At 39.5% G+C, this 14,530-nt stretch overlaps 1 protein-coding gene across 9 annotated transcripts in view; it reads left to right on the forward strand.

The window, feature by feature from the left end:
• NUCB2 (nucleobindin 2) overlaps positions 1-14,530 on the forward strand; it is an 82,302-nt gene that overhangs the window by 13,891 nt on the left and 53,881 nt on the right. For 4 of the 9 annotated variants that reach the window (XR_004351196.1, XR_004351197.1, XM_032641591.1 and 1 more), the window contains exon 1: positions 13,046-13,192. The exons of 1 other annotated variant lie outside the window; for it this stretch is intronic. The gene's annotated coding sequence lies outside the window, so the exon portion shown is untranslated. Of the gene's footprint in view, positions 1-12,625; positions 12,781-13,045; positions 13,193-14,530 lie in introns of those variants that run through there. 4 more of the 9 variants (XM_032641587.1, XM_032641588.1, XM_032641590.1 and 1 more) reach the window with 3 other exon arrangements.

Consider the following 14,530-nt stretch of genomic DNA (forward strand, 5'->3'; position numbering starts at 1 on the left):
ATCAGATAAAATAGACGTTAAAATAAAGACTATTACAAGAGAAAAAGAAGGACACTACATAATGATCAAAGGATCAATCCAAGAAGAAGATATAACAATTATAAATATATATGCACCCAACATAGGAGCACCTCAATACATAAGGCAACTGCTAACAGCTCTAAAAGAGGAAATCGACAGTAACACAATAATAGTAGGGGACTTTAACACCTCACCTACACCAATGGACATATCATCCAGACTGAAAATTAATAAGGAAAAACAAGCTTTAAATGACACAATAGATAGATTTAATTGATATTTATAGGACATTCCATCCAAAACCAGCAGATTACATTTTCTTCTCAAGTGCACATGGAACATTCTCCAGGATAGATCATATCTTGGGTCACAAATCAAGCCTCAGAAAATTTAAGAAAATTGAAATCATATCAAGCATCTTTTCTGACCACAGTGCTATGAGATTAGAAATAAACTACAGGGCAAACAACGTAAAAAACACAAACACATGAGGCTAAAAAATACACTACTTAATAACCAAGAGATCACTGAAGAAATCAAAGAGGAAATCAAACAACACCTAGAGACAAATGACAATGAAAACACGATGATCCAAAACCTATGGGATGCAGCAAAAGCAGTTCTAAGAGGGAAGTTTATAGCAATACAAGCCTACTTCAAGAAATAAGAAAAATCTCAAATAAACAATCAAACCTTACACCTAAAGGAACTAGAGAAAGAAGAACAAACAAAACCCAAAGTTAGTAGAAGGAAATAAATCATAAAGATCAGAGCAGAAATAAATGAAATAGAAACAAAGAAAACAATAGCAAAGATCAATAAAACTAAAAGCTGGTTCTTTGAGAAGATAAACAAAACTGATAACCCTTTAGCCAGACTCATCAAGAAAAAGAGGGAGAGGACTCAAATCAATAAGATTAGAAATGAAAAAGAAGTTACAATGGACACTGCAGAAATACAAAGCATCATAAGAGACTACTACAAGCAACTCTATGCCAATAAAATGGACAACCAGGAAGAAACGGACAAATTCTTAGAAAGGTATAACCTTGCAAGACTGAACCAGGAAGAAACAGAAAATATGAACAGACCAATCACAAGTAATGAAATTGAAAGTGTGATTAAAAATCTTCCAAAAAACAAAAGTCCAAGACCACCATCACCCTGATACCCAAACCAGACAAAGATACTACAAAAAAAGAAAATTACAGATCAATATCACTGATTACTATAGATGCAAAAATCCTCAGCAAAATACTAGCAAACAGAATCCAACAACACATTAAAAGGATCATACACCATGATCAAGTGGGATTTATCCCAGGGATGCAAGGATTCTTCACTATATGCAAGTCAATCAATGTGATACAACATATTAGCATATTGAAGTATAAAAACCATATGATCATCTCAATAGATGCAGAAAAAGCTTTTGACAAAATTCAACACCCATTTATGATAAAAACTCTCCAGAAAGTGGGCATTAAAGGAACCTAACTCAACATAATAAAGGCCATATATGACAAACCCACAGCAAACATCATTCTCAATGGTGAAAATCTGAGAGCATTTCCTCTAAGATTAGGAAAAAGACAAGGATGTCCACTCTCACCACTATTATGAAACATAGTTTTGGAAGTCCTAGTCACAGCAATCAGAGAAGAAAAAGAAATAAAAAGAATACAAATTGGAAAAGAAAACATAAAACTGTCACTGTTTGCAGATGACATGATACTATACACAGAAAATCCTAAAGATGCCACCAGAAAACTACTAGAGCTAATCAATGAATTTGGTAAAGTTGCAGGATACAAAATTAATGCACAGAAGTCTCTTGCATTCCTATACACTAAGAACGAAAGATCAGAAAGAGAAATTAAGGAAACAATCCCATTCACCATTGCAACAAAAAGAATAAAATACCTAGGAATAAACCTACCTAAGGAGGTAAAAGACCTGTACTCAGAAAACCACAAGACACTGATGAAATAAATCAAAGATGACACAAACAGATGGAGAGATATACCATGTTCTTGGATTGGAAGAATCAATACTGTGAAAATGACTATACTACCCAAACCAATCTACAGATTCAATGCAATCCATATCAAATTACCAATGGCAATTTTTACAGAACTAGGACAAAAAAATCTTAAAATTTGTATGGAGACACAAAAGACCCCTAATAGCCAAAGCAATGTTGAGGGAAAAAAATGGAGCTGGAGGAATCAGGCTCCCTGACTTCAAACTATACTACAAAGTTACAGTAATCAAGAGAATATGGTACTGACACAAAAACAGAAATATAGATGAATGGAACAGGATAGAAAGCCCAGAGATAAACCCACGTACCTATGGTCAACTAATCTATGACAAAGGAGGCAAGGATATACAATGGAGAAAAGACAGTCTCTTAATAAGTAGTACTGGGAAAACTGGATAGCTACATGTAAAAGAATGAAATTAGAACATTCCCTAACACCATACACAAAAATAAACTCAAAATGGATTAAAGACCTAAATGTAAGGCCGGACACTATAAAACTCTTAAAGGAAAGCATAGGAAGAACACTCTTTGACATAAATCACAGCAAGATCTTTTTTGACCCACCTGCTAGTAATGGAAATAAAAACAAAAATAAACAAATGGGACCTAATGAAACTTAAAAGCTTTTTCACAGCAAAGGAAACTATAAACAAGATGAAAAGACAACCCTCAGAATGGGAGAAAATATTTGCAAACGAATCGACGGACAAAGGATTAATCTCGAAAATATATAAACAGCTCATGCAGCTCAATATTAAAAAAACAAACAACCCAATTCAAAAATGGGCAGAAGACCTATATAGACATTTCTCCAAAGAAGACATACAGATGGCCAAGAAGCACATGAAAAGCTGCTCAACATCATTAATTATTAGAGAAATGCAAATCAAAACTACAATGAGGTATCACCTCACACCAGTTAGAATGGGCATTATCAGAAAATCTACAAACAACAAATGCTGGGGAGGGTGTGGAGAAAAGGGAACCCTCCTGTACTGTTGGTGGGAATGCAAACTGATACAGCCACTATGGAGAACAGTATGGAGGTTCCTTAAAAAACTAAAAATAGAATTATAGTATGACCCAGCAATCCCACTACTGGGCATATACCCAGAGAAAACCGTAACTCAAAAAGACACATGCACCCAAATGTTCATTGCCTCACTACTTACAATAGCCAGGTCATGAAAGCAACTTAAATGCCCACTGACAGACAAATGGATAAAGAAGATGTGGTACATACATACAATGGAATATTACTCAGCCATAAAAAGGAATGAAATCAGGTCATTTGTAGAGTCGTGGATGGACCTAGAGACTGTCACACAGAGTGAAGTACGTCAGAAAGAAAAACAATTATCATATATTAACACATATATGTGGAATCTAGAAAAATGGTGCAGATGATCAGTTTGCAAGGCAGAAATAATAGACACAGATGTAGAGAACAAACATATGGACACCGAGGGAAAGTGGGGTGGGGGTGTGGTGGTGGGATGAATTGGGAGATTGGGATTGACATATATATACTAATATGTATAAAATAGATAAGTAATAGGAGCCTGCTGTATAAAAATAAATAAAATTCAAAAATCAAACAAAAAAATCAACATGGCTAGAGTATAGTGATTGAAAAGGATGGTAGTGAGAAATAAGGTTGAATGGAGAGCTAGGAGACCTCATGAAGAAGCTTGATAGATACAGCAAGGAGTTTGGAATAGAAGCCATTGTTTTCAAGTAGAGCAGTGCTATGTTTTAAAGATCACCCCAACTGCTGTGTGGAGAATGGAATATAGGTGATCAGAGTGGGTGTAGGACACTACTTTAGTGGCTATCTGCAGTATTCCAGTGAGAAATGATGACTTGGACTGGGTTGGTAGCAGCAGAGAGAGAAGTAGATTATGTATTTCGGAATAGAGTCAACAGAACTTGCTGATGAATTAGATATGTAATATGAAGGAACATTAAGAATCAGGAATGACTCATAGGGTGTGGCTTGAACAACAGGTGCATTCCATTTACTGAAATGAAAAAGATAGAGTGCTAATAGGTTCTCTGGGAAGCAGATGCTGACACAGAGTTAGGTGTGCAAAAAGTTTCTCAGGGAGTAACACTTGTAAAAGGAAAAGAGGCAGAAGCATAGTTGTATAGAGAGAGGTCGCAAGCATGATGCAAACCTGACAAAGTCTCTGCCAGCCCAGTGGGGAGTACCAGAGCACAGACTGCTAGTTAGTAGAGTTCTGTTTTGAACTAGGTCCTTGTACTACCACCTTGCTCATTCATTGGCTGGGAGCCTCCCCAAGAACAGTATGCCATTAGTTATACCCCAAGAAGCGTGTAACTGGCTCTAAAGGTGAGGTGGACCCTGAAACAGGTAAGAGCTGGAATCTGTCAGTTAACCACATTCCTCACAGCTGGGCAGGCAGTCCTTCCTTGAAGGGGGTTGTAAGTAAGCACATCTCCATGTCCACCACAGGGAACAACAGGTAGGAAAAGATCAAGAACTTAGTTTTCAATAGGAGCGGGGCTAAGACAGTTAATTAGATCATTCATTCATCAAATTTTTATTGAGCTTCTATAATAGACCATTCAAATGGAAATGTCAGGTGCATAGTTGGTAGCGAGTTCACAAGAGATGTTTGGGCCTGAGATATTTGAGAATTAGCATATATATGATATTTAAGGTCACAGATTGGCTGGCATCACCTACTAAGAGACAAAATGGTTTTTAACCCTGAGAAATATCACTTCTCTAGGGACTGTTTGGAGGCAATTTGGGTCATCATACTGACTAAGGGGACAAGGGGGACACTACTGGCATTTAGTGGGTAGGGTCTAGGAGTGTAAAGCATCCTGAAATACATGGGAAATTCTACTCAGTGAAGAAGTGTCCAACATAAAATGCCAATAGTGCCTGTGTGGAAAAATTGGCTGTAGACAGAGAAGTGGTCCCAGAACCAACCCTTGGGACATTCCAACTCTTAGAAATTGGGTAATGGAGAAGAAGCTGGCAAAGGAGACCAAAAAAGGAGTACCTAGGAAGGTAGAAAGAAAACTAGAAGTGAGTGGTGTCAGATGCCAAGAGTGCGGAGTGTTTCAAGGAGAGAGGCAGGTCAGCAGCAAAGAACGTTGCTGAGCAGTTGAATATGATGAGGACAGAAAAGTGTCCACTCAAAGGAGAGCTTAATACTGTAAAAGCCATCTCAGAGGAGTGGTGGAGATGGAAGCCAGATGGGCACAAGCTGAGAGTAAAGGGAGGGGAGCAAGCAGAGAAAGGAAATTTTTAAAGGAATTTGAATAAACAATAAGCAGAGAAACAAGTTGGAGGATGATTTGGGGTCAAGGGAAGGATTTTATTTCAAATATTTTATTATCAAAGTTTTAAACATGCAGGAAGTTGAAAGAATATTGCAGTAAATCTCACTAAGTTCTATCATTAACATTTTACTATGCTTGCTTTATCATATATATATATATATATATATATTTTTTTTTTTTTTTTTTTTTTTTTTGCGGTACGTGGGCCTCTCGCTGCTGTGGCCTCTCCCGTTGCGGAGCACAGGCTCCGGACGCGCAGGCTCAGCGGCCATGGCTCACGGGCCCAGCCGCTCCGCGGCATGTGGGATCTTCCCGGACCGGGGCACGAACCCGTGTCCCCTGCATCGGCAGGCGGACTCTCAACCACTGCGCCACCAGGGAAGCCCTATATATTTTTTTATGTGGACTATTTTTAAAGTCTTTATTGAATTTGTTGCAATATTGCTTCTGTTTTATGTTTTGGTGTTTTGGCCGTGAGGCATATGGGATCTTAGCTCCCTGACCAGGGATCGAACCCACACTGCCTGCGTTGGAAGGCGAGGACTGCCAGGGACGTCCCTATCATATCTTTTTATATATCCATAAAGAAGGAATTTCTAAAGATGAAAAACACTCCTAGAGCATGTTTGTATGCCTACACTGTGATTCAACAGGTACGGAAGATTAATGATAAAAGAAAGAAAGGGAATAACCAAGTGAGAAATGAAGCCCTTGAGAACTGAGGGAGGGGAACAGGATTCAGAGTACAGGTAAAGGGATTGCCTCTTGTTGTTACAGAGGGAAAAAAGAGCAAATGGTTACAGAATCATGTAGGTTTGTGGATTTAACTCAAAATGGATTAAAGACATGAACATAAGACCTGAAACCATAAAACTCCTAGAAGAACTTCAACATAGGTGGTAAGTTCCTGAACATCAATCTTGTTGATGATTTTTTGGATTTGACACCAAAAGCAAAGGTAATAAAAGCAAAAATAAACAAGTGGGACTACATCAAATTAAAAAGCTTTTGCACTGCAAAGTAAAACATCAACAAAATGAAAAGGCAACCTACGGAACGGGGAAAAATATTTGCCAATCCTATATCTGATAAGGGATTAATATCCAAAAATAAAAAGAACTCATACAACTCAATAACAAAAAAAACAAATAATCCAATTTAAAAATGGGCAAAGGACCGGAATAAACATTTTTCCAAAGAAGATATTCAAATGGCCAACAGGTACATGAAAAGGTGCTCAACATCACTAATCTTCAGGGAAATGGAAATCAAAACCATAATGAGATATCACCTCACACCTATGAGAATGGCTGTTATCAAAAAGACAAGAAATAAGTGTTGGTTCAGTATCCTATGATAAACCATAATGGAAAAGGATATATATATACATAAAAGAACGTATATGTATGGGTAACTGAATCACTTTGCTGTACAGCAGAAATTAATGCAACATTGTAAATCAACTGTACTTCAATAAAAAATAAAAGAGAAATGTGTTGATATGGATGTGGAAAAAAGGGAACCCTAGTGCACCGTTGGTGGGAATGTAAGTTCATACAGCCACTATGGAAAACGGTATGGAGTTTCCTCAAAAAATTAAAAATAGAATTACCATGTGATCCAGCAATTCCACTGCTGGATATTTATCCAAAGGAAATGAAAATCCTAACTTGAAAAGATACCTGCATCCCTGTGTTCACTGCAGCATTATTTACAATAACCATGACATAGAAGCAACCTAAGTGTCCATCAGTGAATGAATGGATAATGAAAATGTGATATATATCTATATCACATTTTCATAATATATATATAATTATATATATATATATATATATATATATATATATATATATGCATATGCGAGATGGAATCTCCACCACTCCTCTGAGATGGCTCTTACAGTATTAAGCTCTCCTTTGAGTGGACACTTTTCTGTCCTCATCTTATTCAACTGCTCAGCAGCATTCTTTGCTGCTGACCTGTCTCTCTCCTTGAAAGACTTTGCACTCTTGGCATATATATATATATATATATATATATGAATATTATTTAGCCATTAGAAAAAGAAGAAAATCCTGCCATTTGTGACAACACGGATGAATGCTGATGGCATTATGCTAAGTGAAATAAGTCAGAGAAAGACAAATACCACGTGATCTCACTATATATGGAATCTAAAAAACAAAAATAAAAACATGAACTCATAGATACAGAGAACAGATTGGTGGTTGCCAGAGGCAGTGGGTGGACAGTGGGTGAAATGGGTGAAGGTGGTCAAAAGGTACAAACTTCCAATTATAAAATAAATGGTCCTAGGGATGTAAAGTACAGCATGGTGACTATATGGTTTATTATATTTAAATTTAATTAAAACAATTTTTAAATTGTGGTATAGTTGATTTACAATGTTGTGTTAGTTTCACGTGTGCAGCAAAGTGAATCTGTCGTACATATACATGTATCCAGTCTTTTTTAGATTTCTTCCCATGTAGGCCATTACAGAGTATTGAGTAGAGTTCCCTGTGCTATACAGTAAGTTCTTATTAGTTATCTATTTTATATATAGTAGTGTGTTTATGTCAATCCCAATCTTCCAATTTATCCCTTCCCCCCCTTATACCCTGGTAACCGTAAGTTTATTTTCTACATCTGTAACTCTATTTCTGTTTTGTAGATAAGTTCATTTGTACCCTTTTTTTAGATTCCACATATAAGTGATATCATATGATGTTTGTCTTTCTCCATCTGACTTACTTCACTTAGTATGACAATCTCTAGGTCCATCCATGTTGCTGCAAGTGGCATTATTTCGTTATTTTTTATGGCTGAGTAACATTCCATTGTATATATGTACCACATCTTCTTTATCCATTCCTCTGTTGACGGACATTTAGGTTGCTTCCATGTCCTGGCTATTGTAAATAGTGCTGCAATGAACACTGGGGTGCATGTATCTTTTCGAATTATGGTTTTCTCTGGATATATGCCAAGGAGTGGGATTGCTGGATCATATGGTAGCTCTACTTTTAGTTTTTTAAGGAACCTCCATACAGTTCTCCATAGTGGTTGTACTGGTTTACATTCCCACCAGCAGTGTAGGAGGGTTCCCTTTTCTCCACACCCTCTCCAGCATTTATCATTTGTAGATTTTTTTGATGGTGGCCATTCTGACCGGTGTGAGTGATACCTCATTGTAGTTCTGATTTGCATTTCTCTAATAACTTGTGATGTTGAAGCATCTTTTCACGTGCTTTTTAACCATTTGTATGTTTTCTTTGGAGAAACGTCTATTGAGATCTTCTGCCCATTTTTTTGATTGGGTTGTTTGTTTTTTTGATATTGAGCTGCATGTGATGTTTGTATATTTTGGAGATTCATCCCTTGTAGGTTGCTTTGCTTGCAAATATTTTCTCCTATTCTAATGGTTGTCTTATGGTTTCCTTTGCTGTGCAAAAGCTTTTAAGTTTAATTAGGTTTTTATTTTAATTTTTATTGGAGTATAGTTGATTTACAATGTTGTGTTAGTTTTACGTGTACAGCAAAGTGAATCGGTTATACATATACATATATCCATCTTTTTTAGATTCTTTTCCCATATAGGTCCTTACAGAGTATTGAGTAGAGTTCCCTGTGCTATACAGCTGGTCCTTTATGTAGTGTGAAGTACTGTATTTCACATTTGAAAGTTGCTAAAGAGAGTAAATCTTAAGTCTCAGCACAAGAAAAAACAATTGTATCTATGTGTGGTAATAGACATTAACTAGACATATTGTGGTGATCATTTTGCAATATATACATATTGAATATGTAATATTGAAACATTATGTTGTATACTTGAAACTAATATAAATGATATATGTCAATTATATCTCAATAAAATAAAGAAAAAAAGGCTGATGTGATGAAGTTTGATCTAGGGACTAGCAATACTGCTAGTATTGCTAGTACTGCAAGTATTGCAACACTAGGGTATCACCCTAGTGTTTGTTAGAAATGCAGAATCTCAGGCCTCATTGTAGATCTACTGAATCAGAATCTGCATTTTTTTTTTTTTTTTTTTTTTTATAAATTTATTTATTCATTTATTTATTTTTGGCTGTGTTGGGTCTTCGTTTCTGTGCGAGGGCTTTCTCTAGTTGTGGCAAGCGGGGGCCACTCTTCATCGCGGTGCGCGGGCCTCTCACTGTCGCGGCCTCTCTTGCTGCGGAGCACAGGCTCCAGACGCACAGAGCTCAGTATTTGTAGCTCACGGGCCCAGCTGCTCCGTGGCACGTGGGATCTTCCCAGACCAGGGTTTGAACCCGTGTCCCCTGCCTTGGCAGGCAGACTCCCAACCACTGCGCCACCAGGGAAGCCCCAGAATCTGCATTTTAATAAGACCCCCCAGGTAATTTGTATGCACATTAAAGTTTGAGAAGCAATGGATTAGGGGATTTGACGAAGGTGAACATTTTTGCAGTCGGGATATTGACAAATGATCCTGGGTGAATTATCAAGATCAAAGGTTAGCAATTTTTTTTCTGTAAAGAGTCAGGTAGTAAATATATTTGGCTTTGAGGGCCATAGATTCTCCATTACAACCACTCAAACTTGCCCTTGTAATTCAAAAGCAATCAGAGACAATACATAGGCAAATGAGTGTGGCTGTTGAGAATGGCTGTGTTCCAATAAAACTATTTACAAAAACAGGCAGTTGGGTGATTTGGTCCAAGGGCCTAGTTTGCTGACCACTGACCTAGATCGTAATAAAACTGTTAAGTCTTGGTGTCCATGTACAGTGTACTGTTGTTTTCCTCTTTCTGATTACTTACTATCTCTTGTACGTACTCCTGCCTCCCTCTCCCCCATTCTGAACACAGTGAAGAACTTGGCCAAGTGATGTCCTGTGGGATCCTAGAAGTGAGAAGGAGAAAACTGAAGTGTTAAAAAGCCAGAATCTCCCTGACACCTTTTTTTTTTTTTCCTGAAAGACCAAGGTATGGGGCAGGCTTCACATCAGCTGGTTCTCTGGAGTTGTTTCCCTTTTATTTTCTCCTGGCCTCCAGTAAACTCATTTTGAGCTTTTCATCTGAGCCAAGAAAAATCAAGCAAAGATATTTTATCCTTGCTTAGACCAGGTGGAGCAACAGCTCCTTGATGGCAATGGCAGTGTTAATCAGAGAGGAGTTCAGAGGTAACAGGCTCGGGGCTTGCAGGGGTGGAGGGGGCAGAGAAATAATATTTATTGAGCATCTCTTCTCTAACAGTTTACATACATCCTTTGAACCCTTACAGTAAGTTCAATATTATGCTCCCAGGTTACAGATGGAAAAACTGAGACCAATATTGTATCAGACATTAATATAGCACTTACTATGTGCCAGGCACTGCTCTGCTTTACAAATATAAACACATTCAATCCTCACAAGTCTATGAGGTGGGAACTATTATTGCCTCCATGTTATAGGTGAGGAAGCTATGCTATGGAGAGAGGTTAAGTAACTTGCCAGAAGATACTCTACTAATAAAGATAGAACTGAGTTTTTAATCCAGGCAGGGCTGGGACCCAGGTCTGACTCCAAAGTCTTGTTTTTTCCCTCTCCAAGTTTGGGGTTTTACCTATTAAGTAATAACATTTCCTTATAAGTCCCTCACATGAGCTCATAGTTCCAGGGCTCACTATCAACATTCCTATTTTTCTCTACCACAAGATAGTCTTTACTAGTATAAGAGATGCTGTTGCCTGCTTTACAGGCACACGACATTCTGAAATACCTTCCTCAGTGATCTCTCCTAATCCTGAGTCTTGCTGTTTCATCTTTGTTTTCCTGTCTTTCTTGTTTTCTTCTTCTTTCACCCCAGAATATTGCTGAGAATATTGCCAGCATCTCAGTCACCAAGCTAGTGTTATCTTTTTCTTTTCATTGTGTTGTTGGACTAATCCAATTTCTCATTTTCCATTCTTCTTCTCCACTGGATTACTAGATAATAGTAATAAATAATATTTATCTAGATAAATAATCTAGATAGATTATTACAAGATCTTTCAGGGTCTCCCCTTAAAGGGTTTATCCCAATTTTTAGGGCCTAGATCAGGCACAGTGTGCTTGGCCCTTTGGTAGATAGTGGGTAATAAAAATGTGGAAGATAGCTCCTGCCTTTGATGTATTTACAGTTTAGTGTTTTCCACAGTGATGGGATGTGGTATTGTCTCCTGACCTAACAGTAACATTGCTTACTAATGGTACATAACCAATACCCCCGTATTAGTATTTCTCATGTTTTTCAAATAGAAATTTAGTCCTCCTATACCATAACCTCTTGAATATACTTTCTTTCTCTAGTGTTTTCACTTTTCAATCTCTCCATCAGAACGGAATATGATTATTTTCCTCACATTTGTCTCTGCTATTAAACCCTCAGTGAAGGCAGAGTCATAACATTCTAGGACTTTCATGATGATAAGGGAGATAGTTTGAGATTTTAAGAAAATAGACAAGTGTTTCCTCCTGAACCTTCAAAAAAGCTTAACCTCCAGGCACTGTTGTAAGTATACAGATGAGAGGTGTGTAAGAGTAAAGACTGCTGGCCTTGGAATCCAGAGACCTGAATTATAGCCGTAGCTCAGCCACTAAAGTGAGAAGAGCTAACATTTACTGAGCACTTACTATATGCCTGTCACTTTTCTATTAACTTATGCTGTAAGGAGGAGGGTACTATTATTCTCATTTTACAGAAAAAGAAAGTGAGGCACAGAGCACTTAAGTAACGCTGCGAGACAAGGAATTGGTTTGACATAGGCAGTCTGGCTCCAAATTTGTGACTTAGCTACTATTCTCTATTACTTCCTGATAAAAAGAAGCTACCATTACTAACATATATGCAACAGGTTCTATACTGGTTTTCTGGAATCTTATCTAATCTTCACTAACAACTCTGAGGTATATACTATTTTTCACAAGGGAGAAAACTAAGGCTCGGAGAAAGATGCCGTTACTTGGCAGACTTAAGTTTTGAAACCAGCCTTGAGGCTCCAAAAGTTTCTCTAACCCTCGAGCCACTAACATCTTTGAAGCTGAGTTTTTCCTATCTTTAAAATGAGGGTTGTGGAGTAGATGTCTCAGTTCTATGAGAAGGGTGTGAAGAAAAGACAGATGTCCGCAGATGGGTGTGAGACAAGGTGAAATAAAAGCAATCAAGCCATAGTGGCCCAGGGCCCAGCAAAACGGGGGTGGGTGCGGTTACAAATATGAGGAAGATTCCCGCCGTGGAGGAGGCCCGGGGTGTTAGACCCAAGCGAGGCCTGTGGGCGAAAACGAGCCTAACATCCTGTCTCTGACCAGTCCGGGAGCTGCCGGCGCGGACCAGCGGCCGAAGGGGAGGAGATACCTGGGTTTTTGTCCGCGTCCCGGGTAAGCACCTCACCCACCCAAATCCTGCTCCACAGGACTCTCCATGAAAGCCAGAGAAGGAAGGGGCGCGGCTTCTCAGGCCGCGCCGCAGAGCGCCACGTCCCTCCTGGCTCACCCTCCTCGGGGCTCCTACGCGTTAGCTCTCCACACCGCCCGCCTCCAAGCCCTCCGGCGCGGCCTGGTCTCCGCCCTTGCCAATCGGCACCTTCCACTCTTCGGGTAGGACCAATTAGCGGCTGCTGGGGCCCGGGGCGGTCGCCATGGCAGCAAGGAGGCGGGAGCGCGCGGTGGGTAGAAGTACAGAGCAGAGCTGCCGGCTGGGGGCTGGAGGTGCAGGTCTGTGCGCTGCAAGCGTTCAGCAGGCGGAGCTTCGCGTGTGGAGACGCGGCTTCGTAAGGCCGGCGGCCTCGAGGTGGGTGAGGATCTGCACCGCGGGAGGCTGGGGTGGGTCCTGAGATAAAGCTCAGGTATTCGCCTACCCTGCCCCGGCAGTAAGGATGGTGGGAGCTCCACGGTTGGGCGGGCACGGTGGAGAGTGGCTTCCAGCTCGAGCTTGAGACGCAGGGTCTCTTTCTCCGTTCCACTCGCTGCCGGGCACTCGCTTTCTTTGCGGTCGATGAAAGTGGCAGGCTCCTGGCGAGGAGCAGGCGGGGGGTGAGTGCAGGTCCAAGTCCCAGTCTGGGCTCCAGCCCGGCCTTGGCAGGTTGATGGGCGAGGGAGGTGCCCCCTAGTGAGACTGATGCTCACCACCGGCTGAGGCGCAGGAGCTAAGGTAGGCCGGTGAATCCTGCTCTTCTGCCGGTTCTGTTCAGCCGGCAACCGCTGACATTAGGGGAGGAGAAAGTTCGTGCCAGGTGTGGTATTGTTTTCACTAAGTGACAAATCATTAGGTGTGAGATGATGGTACAGGGTTTGAGAAGGATGGTACTTCCTTGTTGCACCTGCTAAATAGTGACTGAGTAAACTGTGGTTATTGTTGTGGTTGGTGCTGGCAGTGGTTTTGGATGGCAATTATTTTATAATGTCAAGAAAGAAAATATGAACATAAACCATTGAACCATTACTCTCATTTCTGGGAGACAGAACCTCTTGAAAGTCTCAGTGTCCACTAAACTCCTAAATTGGATAATGTCCATTTACACAATTGAATAAGTAAGTGCTGCCGTCTCAGCCTTTTATTAAGGCTATTAAATTCATGAGTGAATATGAACACCAAACTATATATTACCTGGGTTAGAAAAGGGGGGAGGAGGGAGAAGGGAGGTTAAATGCAATTATATCTGATACTCAATGTTGTCTGAAGGAGATTGTGGACTTTCCTTATAAGAACTGAAAGAATTGATGAGATATTTGCTTTAAGGAATTCATTAAAAGTAGTATGACTAGTGGTATAATAGATTTGGATCCATTAACTTATAGCTTCTTTTACAGCCTACTTAAATTACTTGTTTCTTAAGACCTTCCCTGGTAAATTCTGTTGAATAGTGTCAGCCAATATCCAGATTCTTGCATCTTGTTCCTCATAGATATTGCCTCGAGACTCATTCTGATTTAAGCCGAGTGTTCTTGTTTTACAAAACTTGAAAACCAAGTTCAACAAACGCTGAACAAACAGATGTTTCAACAATTCTTCCTCAGTTAGTAGAGTCAAAATTTTAAGAAAAAAATGGGAATTAGAATTAGAAATGAAATCTCAAATAATATCCCTCTTGTTATTAGGGTAAACATAGGAACTTCTGGGCTTCCCTGG

This window comes from Phocoena sinus, chromosome 8, assembly GCF_008692025.1.
Source record: "Phocoena sinus isolate mPhoSin1 chromosome 8, mPhoSin1.pri, whole genome shotgun sequence".
NCBI classification, from domain to species: Eukaryota; Metazoa; Chordata; class Mammalia; order Artiodactyla; family Phocoenidae; genus Phocoena; species Phocoena sinus.